This window comes from Marmota flaviventris, chromosome 15 (genome assembly GCF_047511675.1).
Source record: "Marmota flaviventris isolate mMarFla1 chromosome 15, mMarFla1.hap1, whole genome shotgun sequence".
Taxonomy (NCBI): domain Eukaryota; kingdom Metazoa; phylum Chordata; class Mammalia; order Rodentia; family Sciuridae; genus Marmota; species Marmota flaviventris.
This window is the reverse complement of record NC_092512.1, coordinates 41,151,641-41,164,647: the sequence shown is the minus strand read 5'-3', so window position 1 is coordinate 41,164,647 and position 13,007 is coordinate 41,151,641. Positions and strand designations below refer to the sequence as shown.

The window sequence follows — 13,007 nt, the reverse complement described above, 5'->3', positions numbered from 1 at the left end:
CAATAAAGAAGAGACACAGAACTAGAGAAGGGGGCATGGGCAATAGCGAGGTCTATGTTCTGCAAAGAATTATTTTTTATCAAATTCTTTTTCACCCTTGAAATGTTTTCCCCCCTTAAAGTGGGAAAAACTCTCAAACAGAAATAGCAAAGGCAGTTTAGTCTTTACTGAATTTGCATTTCTTAGTTTCATTCCCTCTTGCAAAAATTCCTAGGTGTGTTTTGATTTTTGTTTTGTTGCAGTACTAGATTTCAAACCCAAGGCCTCATGCATTCTAAGCAAGCAGTGTACCACGGAGCTACATCCCCAGCCCTCACATTTATTTAAAACGTAGAAATGAATATGTACTTTAATATTATAGGACCTAGTGTATTTAATAGAATTGAAGCAGGATGGAAAAAAATTTTTTAAAAAGGTAGAAAGGAGACATGAAGAAAGGATAAGGAAATATAATTTTAAAGTTCTGCATACTTTTTTAGGCCTGTTATTCCCTAGGCCAGTCTCTCCCCCAAGACTGTAACTCTTAAATTTCTTGGAAATTTGTAAGTCTTAGAGGTACCATAAATTCACTCACTTATAAAAACTACTTTGTGCCCTGTTAATTTGTTCACCAATAAATATATGAAGCAAAGAAAGAGACAATATTTTAAGAAATAATATAATTTAGGGGACTTTCTAGCATTATCTATTGATTAAATAATGGAGCCCATGTCAGCTTATGGATCCTGAGAATGGCCAGACCACCATAAAGCATTTGTGATCACCAGACTGATGTCTTCTTTATGTACCTTTTTGTACCCAACCATTACAAAATTTCCTTTAAAAGAAGAACCTGAGAACTCCAAAGCATCTTTCATTCTTGAGATGGCCTGCATTCTCCCTTGAATTCTCCTTGCACTTTTAAATAAATCTCTGTGCCTCTGCTGGCACATGCTGAAAGTCTTTTCCATCAATAAGTCAAGGGGCCCACTTGTCCTGAATTGATTTCCCCTCTCTCTGGGAATTCCTCAGGACTCTGTTCCAATGACATCTCTTCTCCAGTGGCAGAATGAGCACTGAATCAGGAGCCAGGAGATCTGGGCTTCAATGGTTCCAACCCAAGCACTTGTTTGCTTTATTTTCTTCCCTTATGTGATGAAGTATACCACCTATTGATGAGTGGATAAACCAACTGCAGTACACCCACACAATGCTACAGAAGGATTGAGTGCAGACACCTGCAACCACATGGATGAGCCTTGAAGGCATTTGCTAAATGAAGAAGCCACATCTTGCATGATTCCATTTATATGAAATGTACAGAGTAGTTAAATCTATGAGGACAGATATAGCTAATGGGTACGATATTTCTTTCTGGGGTAATAAAAATGTCCTAAAATTGTTGTGATGCTTATAAATTAAAAACTCCATTAAAACTCACTGCCTGGTATACTTTATTATATATATATATATATATATATATATATATATATATATATATATATTGTTGTTGCTTATTATTTTGTGGTTCTGGGAATCAAAAGCAAGGCCTTGTGCATGCTAGGCAAGCACTCTACATTGAGTAATATCCTCAGCCCAAAATATACTTCTCTTTTCTTTCTCTCCTTCCTTACTTCATTTCTTCTTTCCTTCTTTGTGTTGGGGATTGAATCTTGTGTAGCCAGGCAAGTCCTCTACCACTGAGCTACATGTCAGTTACATCTCCCTGTCCCCATGTACTTTAAGTCGATAAAATGCGTGACCTGTATCTCGATAAAGCTGATATTAAAAAAAGAAATAAAAAGGAGCAGTAATTTCTACCCAGGTATGTTGGGAGGCTCAGATTAGTTGCCTTCATTATAAAGCAAACATTTCAAGGGGAGGGAGAAGGGAAATGCTGGGGAATGATGTTGGCCAAATTATATTGTTACATTGTGCGCATGTATGAATATGTAAGAACAAATTCCACCATTATGTACAACTATAATGCGCCAATAAAAACAAAAGCATTTGATAAAAAAAACATTTCAAACTATATAAGATAACTATTTTTAGTTTAGTATTTCCTTAAATTAGAGGCTAATGTACTAAAGCAGTTTCCCAGTGACAATCAGCATTTCTGTGGGGCAGAAATTGGAGTTGCTACTTACAATCTGACCTCTGTGCACCAAAGTGAGAGGAGAGGAAGCAGTTTCCAGTTCGTGACCTTGGCAGGGGAGAGAACCATGACTGGACTGTGAACTGCTTGAGGACAGAGGTTGCTTCTTATGTAATCCCAGTGCCTCATACCATATCTGGCTAAATAAATGTGAATGAATGAGTGAATAATGAACAAATGAATGGTCAAACTAATGAACTAAGCATTACTGAATGAAAATGGGGAGACACCTTCACCCAGTCAACAAACCATTTTACTAGCCAGCACACTCAGATTCTTGCTTTGATGCTGACAAAGACTGGGCAATTTGGGGGACACATTCCATTGCTAGTTCTCTTTTTGGTGTTCAGTTTACAATGGTTCTTATTTCTCCTTAAGTCTACAAAGGGCTGGGAGTGGTGGGGCACACCTGTTATCCCAGCAACTCTAGAGGCTGAGTCAGGAAGATTGTAAGTTCAAGGATAGCCTGGGAAATTTAGCTAGACCCTGTCTCAAAATAAAAATAAAAAAGGGTTGGGTATGTAGATAAGTGGTAGAGCAACCTTGGGTTAATTCCTCAATACTAAAAACCAACCAACCAAGCAACAACAAAAACAAACAAACAAAACAAAACTGGAAGTTCTGTAAGACTCCAGCCAAGGTCGTGGTTAAGATTCACTTCATCTTCCATAGTTGTGATAAGGAGAGGTTTGACCTCCAGAACAAAAGCATCATAAGGTCTGGTCTAGACATACTGGGACCACAAAGGGACTAAGGGACTATGGGGCCATCTGAGAGGTCTATTTTGCTGCAAAACAAGGGCAAAACATTCATTAGGTGGTTTGGAATCAGGACAACAATTTTGTGTGGTCCTGGCATTTGAAGTCACTGTGATAGAAACAGGAGTCACCAGTTTTTGGGAAAAGCAACTACTCCCTATTTCTCCATTTTTACCAGCTGGGAAAAGTCTTGTGGGTTTGGGCCCAAGTGCTGCAAATCATAATCCTGAAAGACACAAACCTAAATACCATAATCCCAAATGTTGAAATCCTGAAAGATCAAAAGCTCCAAGATCTAAAATCCCCCCAAATCATAATCCAAAAAGATTAATATCCTGAATGTTGAAATCCTGAAACCCCAAATCCCCCAAACCACAATTCCCTTTGGGAAAACAAAGAAGGATATATAACAGGGGTAAAAAGCCAAATCCTGGGAAAGGTATTAGTGCATCTTTGGTTATACACAGGGTATTTTCTTCATGTTTGGCAGAACAGATACCTTGAAGCCTGGTATAAAGATTAGTCTGAGTGGATTGGGTGGGGAAGATCCACCATTGATGTGGGTGGGTACCCTCCAATGGACTTGGGGCCTAGAGGGAGCAAACCCGGGGCGGGGGGGGCGGGGTGGAGAGGGGGGAGGCAGTGTTCTCCTCATGTTTTCAGCTGTGGCCTTTGGACTTGGCTCCTTAGGCAAATGGATATGTGGCAGTGACCCACTGTGGGTATTTTTGTTTTTTGGGTTTTTTTTTTTTGTAGTGCTAGGGATCAAACACAGGACCTCACACAGATTAGGCAGTGCTATCCCATTGAACCCTAGTCCCCCATTGTAAGTTTTTGATAGATCTCATAAAAGACTTAGGTTGTCTCATGGTATTTCCGATAACTGCAGTTATAAAGCTGGGCATACACAATTAAGAACCACAGTGGTATGCATTTATATATTTTGCTTTTTGACCTATTTCTTTTTAAATTTTTTATTATTGCCATATAGTTATACATAAGAGTGGGGTTCCTTTTGACATATTCACAAATGCATTTAATAATTTGCTCTGTTTCAATCCTCAGTACTTCCCTTCCCCTTCCTTCTTCCCTCCCCCTGATCCCTTCTTCTACTGGTCTTCCTTCTATTTACTTAATTCTAATTATACCTTATGGAGAGTAGTGATTTGAATCATAGTCTTGCTGACTCGCTGTGCTTGTGCTGGGAACTGCCTGTGTAAAAGTTCAGGTTGAGATAGCCCAGTTGCTGTGGTGACGTCAGCCCAGGAAACTCTGTACAAAGGCTCAGAGTTATTAATCAGGACCTTGAATTCAGGCACCAACTTCCAGGGATGGAGGATTTTGAGCATAACAAGATGACCCCAATGTCTTATGGGTCCTGTGTCTTCAGATTGCATGCTTTGCTAAAACTTTCCCACAAATAACCTTTTGATGAAACCTATATAATAAACATGCTGAATTATCTCTCTGAGTCACTGTTTCTCCATCAGAGAGCAGTATCCCACTTGGCCCCACCTTTTTTCTCTGTGTGTGTGTGTTTATCTTTTCCTCATCCCCCATCACTCCTTGTCTGGTTTTTCTTAATTAGCGTCCATGGCTGAGAGATGAGAGGGCCCCGGCAATACCTAAAAGTGGAATTTATCATGATATATTCATACGTGCACAGAGCATGTAATTTGGTAATTTTCACTTGGTAAGTTCCTCCTCTTTCCCGCCTTTCTCCCTCCTCCTTTATCCCCTCCTTCTACTCTACTATTCTCCCTTCTGATTTTATGAAATCTCTCCTTTTAAAATTTTCTTATTTCTCTCTCACTTCCATATATGAAAGAATACATTTGACCATTGATTTACTGGCTTATTTCACTTAGCATGGTGTTCTTCAGTTCCACTCATTTACCTGCAAATGCCATAATTTCATTTTTCTTTATGGTGGAGTAAAACTCCATTGTGTACATATATCACATTTTCCTTATCCTTTTCTCTATTGATGGACACCTAGGCTCGCTCCATAACTTGATGATTGCAAATTGTGTAGCTATAAACATTGGAGTGTAGGTATAACCGTACTATGCTGATTCCTGCTCTTTTGGATAAATACCAAGGAATAGAATAGCTGGGTTATGTGGTGGTTTCATTCCTAATCTTTTAAAAAGCCTCCATACTGCTTTGCAAAGTGACTTCACTAACCTGCAGTCCTGCCAACAATGTGTAAGTGTTTGTTTCTCCCCACATCCTTGCCATCATTTATTATGACTTGTATTCTTGAAGCTTGCCATTCTAACCAGAGTGAGATGAAATTTCAGAGTAGTTTTGATTTGCATTTCCCTGATTGCTAAGGGTATTGAACATTTTTATATGATATATATATATATATATATATATGTTGGCCATTTGCATTTGACCTATTTTTTATGAATATAGTTCATCTATCTGCTCATAACTGTTATACCTTTGTGTTAGTATATCTGAACATTTATACTTGCAAAAATAAATATGTTATCATTGCCTATTTTATTGTGCAAAGTGGCTGATGAAGTATGCAGCCCTATTTTTAATGTGTCAAATAAATCCCTTTTAAAAATGTAAATAAAAAGCCAAGTGGTGCATGTGGTTGTGCATGTATGTAATCCCAGTGACTCAGAAAGCTAAGGCAGGAGAATGGCAAGTTCAGGGCCAGCCTGGACAAGTTAGTGAGACATTGTCTCAAAATAAAAAATAAATAAGGCTGGAGATATAGCTCATTGGTAGAATGCCCCTGTGTTCGATCCCCAATATTAAAACAAACAAACAAACAAACAACAACAACAACAACAAAAACTTGTTAAGATTGTTTTTTCCAGAATTACATTTTCAAAATTTTGATTTTTTTTAGATTTTAGGAATTTTAATCTTTTTAGATTTTAACATTCAGGATTATGACATTCAGTGTTATGTGCACCTGTGCAGGCCAGTATGGCTACAGAGAAAACATATAAAATAGACAATAATAACATACTTATTTTTGTTATAATAACATCTGTTAGCAGATGGAACGTTATGTACCTACAGAGACCCACTCTTTTTGTCTACATAAACAGCATTCCTCTTACCCCATTGGATCAGTTGGAGTAAGCTTCCCTCCCTGTACTCTTACCCCTTATGCTGCATATAAATCCTAATAAAGCCTATTTTGGGTGGTCTTATTTTGCCTATTTGTGATTTCTATCTTGAAAAGAGCAGGCTAAGCTAGTTGCACTAAGAGCTGGTAACACTGAGGTCAGTTGGTAATGAGAGTTATCAGAAGCCAGAGCTGATAAAACCCAGCACTATTAGCCCTGAAGACAGCTAGCAGTCAGACAGCTGTGGAGAGCTGCTGGGAGCTGTAGGAAGTACTGCTGGGAGAGCTGCTGACCCTGGGTGAAGAAGGAGCTGTTAGCTTTGGCTGCTGGAAGAGCAACAGGTAGAGCTGTGAACACTGAGAGGAAAACCAATGGCCCTTAAAGCCCAGAGCAGCTAACATTAAGGGAGTTGCACTTTGCCCATTTATGACTTCTCCTGAATTGAACAAAAGAACCCTCAGCCATTTGGCAACATCTATACCTCTAGCCATTTACTTTTTTTGTTTTGTTTTTATTTGGTACTGGGGATTTAACCCAGGGGTGCTTTACCACTGAGCCACTTCCCCATCCCTTTTTTTTTTTTTTGAGACATGTCTCCTTCAGTTGCTTAGGGCCTTACTAAGTTGCTGAGTCTTGTCTTGAATTTTCAGTCTTTCAATCCTCCTGCCTCAGTCTCTAGAGTTGCTGGGCCACTGTGCCTGGTTCTAGTTACTTACTTGCACAACATGTCCTGGAGCTAAGCAGCAGTAAAACTTAAACTTCAAAAGTCTTAAAAAAAAAAAAAATCTTGCCTAAAGCAACTGTATGTACCATATAAAGCAGGTTATGTTTCCAACCCCTTCTCCACTTATTTCTTCCAAAACAGATATCTGTAAAGCCAGGAAGCCAACAAAGAAACAAATAAACAAAGACAAACTTCTGGTAAAACCAGTTTATATAAACAACAACAAAAATCTCCCAATCTCTAGTTCTTTGTATTTGATAAACACCTTAAAAAATGTTTGGGTATGACTACTGATTATTCTACACTTATTTATTTATAATAGATAATAAATCTGAAAACCAGGGACTTGTGTTTGCTCAGGGAGCAGTTTGAAAAATGATGCAGTATAGATTTTAGAGTCAGGCAGAGAGTAAAGTTAGTGTCTGGCTCCATGTTCACCAGTTGTGTAAATTGGTAAACTGGGTAAGTGTATTAGTCAGCTTTCTGTTGCTGTGACAAAATACCTGAGCTAAACAACTTTAAGGGATAGATTTATTTTGATTCATGGCTTCCGAGGTTTCAGTACATGGCTGGCAGCACGCATTGCTTTTAGGGTTGTGGTAAGGCAGAACATCCTGGTGGGGAACATGTGGTAGAGCAAAGTTGCTCAGCTCAGTGTGACTGGAAAGCAGAGGGTGGGGAGGGAGAGAGAAAGAGAGAGAGAGGGAGGGAGGGGCTAGGGCCTCAATTGTCCTTCAAAGTCACACCCCAATGATCTGCTTCCTTCAACTAGGTTTCACCTCCCAAACTTTTCCACCACCATCTTCCAATAACAGCTTGAGACCAAGCCTTCAACTATGGGTATTTGGGGGACATTCCAGATCCAGACCGTAACAAATGACTTTCTGATCTGCATCTGTACATGGGGATAATAACACTTGCCTCTGATTTGTTGTAAGGATCTAATGAAATTGTGTATATGAATGAGAACATAATCTAGAATAATCCCATCTCTGTCCCTACCTACCCCCTTCTCTCTATATAACCAACTATTTGCTTATCATTCCTTCAGATTTTTATTAGCAAACATAAACAAATTAAATAAATATGAATATAGGGACAAGTATACCCTCCTTTTGTCTCCTTGTTTATATAAAGGGAGCATACAACTGCTTTTCATCTTGTTTTTTTTTTTTTTTCCACCTAATCTATCTTGGAAATCTTTCATCATTTTTTTAAACAGCAGCATGAGATTCCATTCTGTGGCCTTAGCACAGTTTGTTTATTTTTTATTGTTTGTTTGTTTGTTTGTTTTGCAGTGCTGGATATTCAACCCAGAGCTTTATGCATGCTAGGCAAGTGCTCTACCACTGAGCACATCCTCAGTCCCATGTAGCACAGTTTATTTAACCACACTTCATACTTTATAGGAAGACATTTGGATTATTTCCCAACTTGGTTTATAACATATAAAGCTGTAACAACTATCCTTTGATACATAGAATCATTTGCTTGTGAGTATATATAAAAAGTTGATACCTTTGAAACTTATATGTATGGCGGGGGTGGGGGGGTGGGGGGAACGTTCTGGGGAGTGAACTCAGGGCCTCACTCACGTAGGCAAGCACTTTACCAACTGAGCTACCTCCCGAGCCCTAAAACTTTTAAAAAAATTTTATTGACATTAAACTTACTACATTTGTAATTTTGATGGTTTTTGTCCAGTTGTGCTTCAAAGGGTTTGCACCATTTTGCACTCTCCAACAATGTTTGAGGGCATGCATTACAATTTTTAAAAGTGGGTATTTCTAGCTGGGTGGACCATACTGCGATCCCAGCTACTTGGAAGGCTGAGACAGAAGAATTACAAGTTTGAGGCCAGCTTAGCAACTTATCCAGATCCCTGTCTCAAAATTAAAAAATAAGAAAGGGTTAGGATGTTGCTCAGTAGTGGAGCATTCCTGGGTTCAGTTCACAGAACTGGAGAAAAGAAAAAAGAGGAATTTTTAATTTATTTCTTTAATTTAATTAAATTCTTTAATTTCTTTCTTTAAAAATACTGTAAGTTTTAAAAAAAATTTGCATGTGGATATAGTCTTATGGTAAAATATTTTAAACCACATGAATAAATGGTAAGAATTTCTTTTTTAAAAAATATTTATTTTTTAGTTGTAGTTGGACACAGTACCTTTATTTCACTTATTTATTTTTATGTGGTGCTGAGGATTGAACCCAGGGTCTCACACGTGCAAGGCAAGCGCTCTACCGCTGAGCCACAACCCCAGCCCTGAGTGGTAAGAATTTCAAGTTCTCTTTGGCCAGCACTGTTTTCTTCCCTTCAAGCTTCTTCAACCCCTCACTTATTGTACACTGTTTAGTGTGCTAGTTAACAATTGTCAAACACAATAGCTTTTTCTCAGTTCTCACCCTCCTTGAGATCTCCAAAGATTTCTTCCCAAGATCCTCTCTTTTTGCTTTCCTGGCACAAACATTCTTGGGTTCTCTCATATTTTTCTGATGCTTCACCATCTGCTCTTGTTTCTCTTTCGTCTTTTGCCTTGAAAAACAGGCCTAATGATAGGAAATGTTTACTGAAGACTGATGATGCACAAGAACAACAGAACCCTGGCCACAAGAATGAGGTCTTGGGAGGATGGCAGATTGTTTGCTAGGGTGGCTGCAACAATTCCTCCTCTCTCTGTAAGCATATTTGCTAAGGCTGCCATAACAAAATACCACTAAGTGGGTGACTGAAACAACAGAAATTTATTTTCTTCTGATTCTCTAGGACAGAAATCTAAAGTCAAGATGTTGGCAGGGTTGGTTTCTTCTATAACCTCTCCTTGGCCCACAAATGGCTGCCTTCTCCTCCCTGTGTCTTCACGTGCTCTTCCCTCTGTACCTGCCAGCATACTCCTCTCCCCTTCTTATAAGAACACCAGCATATTGGATTAGGACCTTCTCTAATGAGCTCATTTTTAATATAATTACCTCTTCAAAGACCCTATCTTCAAATACAGTGACATCCTGAGTTACTTAGGGTTAGGACTTCAACATATGAATCTGGCGGACACCATTCAGCCAATGACAGTAAACTTGACCTTTACTTTGCTGTCGTTCCCATTAAAGGGTATAATATTTGTCTTCACTCCCTAAAGCTAGGCTAGCCTTGTGATTTGATTTGACTCACAGAATATGGCAGAAGCAATGTTGCATAACTTCCAAAATTAGGCTGTCCGTTTCTGCTGGCACTCTCTTGGAATGCTGCTAGCTGAGACCACCAAGTAAGGATGCTGGTCTAGCCTCCTGGGGGAATGAAGGTCTATGGAAGAGAAATGGTGCATGCCAGCCCTCGGTCAGCACTTCTAGTCATTTGAATGAGGTTACAGTGGCTCAGGCAGCTCTTACTGCCATCATCTGACTGTAATTTACATGAGTGAACCCAGCAAGTTCAGCTGAAGAAGTGCCTATCCAGCCCATAGAACAATGAGAATAAAATGTGGTTTGTTTTAAGCCACTAAAACATGATTATTGTTCTGACCCACTATTTTGAAATAGCAACAGTTCACAGATACTGGAGGAGATAAAGAAATTAAATATCTCCAAAAGTGATGAGTTTCATAAAAGGAAAAATCAGGGTTGAGGCAAACAGTAGGAATCAAACTAGTGTGGGAAGAGGAGCTTCAAAGAGACGTCCTGGTTTGGGGAGGCTGAGGCAGGAGGATCCCAAGTTCAAAGCCAGCCTCTGCAATTTAGCAAGGCCCTAAGCAACTTAGTGAGACCCTGACTCAAAGTAAGACAGAAGAAGGGCTGGGGATGCTGCTCAGTGGTTAAGTGCCTCTGGGTTCAGTCTCCTGGTGCCAAACAAAACAAAAACAAAACAAAACACCAAAAAAACAAGCTTCCTGGGGAAGTGATGGTTGAGGTGAGGTATCTGTGACAAGCAGCAGAGGTAGGGCAAAGCTGGGGAGTAGAGCATGGAAAGAGGATGTGTGGACCAAAATCTACTCAAACATTTGCTCCCCCCCTGCACCGCCCTCCACCGGGGGAGTTCACTTCCCTATCAGTGGCACATGGGTAAAAGTGGCACCGTGCTGTTCCGATCCTAGTCCTTGAGAGGCAACGTGTGGTTCTGCCTGTCTCTCTGGGAACTTCAGCTTCTGCCATGAGAACACTCCCCAGGCAGAATGCTATCCCAGCAGAACAGAGGGTACATGGAAGAGAGCCAGACCAAACCCACAGTGTGGAGCTGAGCCCAAACTGGATCAGACAAATTCCTGCTGACCCAAAGAACATGAGTAAACAGATAAATACTTCAGGTTGTGTGCCACTGAGATTTTATGGTTGTTTGTTACATAAACTAGCTGACTAATAGGATGACTGGCATTCTAGAGAAAGAGTAAAGGCCACATGCAAAAGCCCACAAGCAGGAGAACATGCTATAGTTGAGCCAAAGCTGATCAGTGTAGCAGGAACCTAATGAGCAGGGTGGAGACTGGATCACCTGGAGGTTGGAAAGTCAGCAGATGCACATCATTTAGGGTTTAACAGGCCATGTTAAGACTCAGGAGCTTTAGCTGGGCACCACATGCCTGTAATCACAGCAACTTGAGAGGGTGAAGTAGAAGGATCATGAGTTCAAAACCAACCTCAGCAATTTAGAAAGGCCCCCAGCAACTTAGCAAGACCTGTCTCAAAATAAAAAATTAAAAGGACTTCTTGGGAGGTGGCTCAGTGGTTTAGTGCCCCTGGGTTCAATTCCTGGGAGAGAGAGAGAGACAGAGAGAGAGAGAGAGAGAGAAGAGAGCACAACTACTATGGAAAACAGTATGGAAGGTCCCTAAAAAGTTAAAAAATGGGAGCCACCAACATGTACTCCAAGAGTCTTGCAGTTCCCCCGATGCTGTTGCTTTGGGTGGGGTGGGGGAACTCGCTGGATCTGCAGCTGGTGGAGCAGTGTGCATGTCATTATGGATGAGAACTGGAGAGTCGCTGGAAGGAGACAACTTAGGCTCCGAGACGTTGTGCTTGTCAAACTCTTCAACCAGAATGGGAAAAGTTTTGCTGGATGGGGAGCTGATCTTGAGGTTCATGTTGCAAAAGTGGATGTCCCAGAGCAGAGAGGACTGAGTGGACGTAACTCTTCTTCCTACTCTTTATCATTGTAGAGATGGTGAACGTAGGTGCCTATCAGAGCCCAAGGACAAGTTTATGAAGTCCTTCTTAAATTTAGAGAAAGAGTGGGAGAGAGTAGAACACATTTTATCCTGGCTTGGTCCAGGTTGTCCACTAGCTATCTGTGTGGATCAGGATTTGTCATCACTGTTTGACCAAAGACCCTGGATTAGTGGTTTGGGGATCACATATGGTTCTGCTTTCACTCTGCTCTCAGGACTGTAATTAGAATTCTGTGTATTTGTGGCAAATTGCCTTTGTTCTTCAAAAAGGCACAAATCACAGACATACACTTAAAAAATATTATTACAGGAATTTCATCAACCTTTGAAAAAAGTGGAAAAAGAACAAGAAGCTGATAAAGATATTCTGAAGAGGAAGCTGAGAGTAAAAAACAAACCCTTCGCACAGAATGCCACGTGATGACGCTGTGCGGGTCTGTCATTAACCACAGACAAACCCAAGTACATTTCTATAGATATTTTAATATTATGATTTTAGTAAAAACAGAATTCTGATCATTGCTTATATATTGTAGGGTTCTGTCTAGATTGTCATTAGATTGAAAAGTCATTGTTCTAAAACTTAAAGTGCTGGATAGAGAAGCTTGAAATATGATTTCAACAGCATGGTGGTTTAAATAATTCTTTAATTTTGGGAAAATCCTGGTATCCAACAATAAGATTTGTATATGTTTTATGATAATAAGCTGTTTCAATACTGAGTTGAAAAATTACATTCCCTCAGTATTGTTTTATTGGGGTATTTAAGAAGATTACTCGAGAGAAAATAATTTTTCTTTTTTGGCAGTATTGGGAATGAAACTTAGGGACTTGCACATGCTAAGCAAATGCTATCACTGAGCTACACCCACAACCCTTTTTATTTTTATATTTTGAAATGAGGTATCACTAAATTGTGCAAGCTGGTCTCAAACTTGTGACCTTTCTGCCTCAGTTTCCTGAGTAGCTGGGATCAAAGGGGTGTAACACCACACCCAGGTTGATATAATATTTCTTGGTTTCTCTGTGTGAAAAAATTTTTTCCCATGAATGAGAACTTCACTTATTGTTTTAAGAAATATATATTCCAACAATAACTCTGATATTTTTAGAGATAAAGTCCAAAATGTCCTG

The 13,007-nt window shown here is 39.7% G+C and overlaps 1 pseudogene; it reads left to right on the top strand.

Moving 5' to 3' along the window:
- Positions 1-12,294, top strand: part of LOC114101734 (thioredoxin-related transmembrane protein 1 pseudogene) — a 35,510-nt pseudogene extending 23,216 nt beyond the window's left edge.
- Positions 12,295-13,007: the final 713 nt, after the last annotated feature.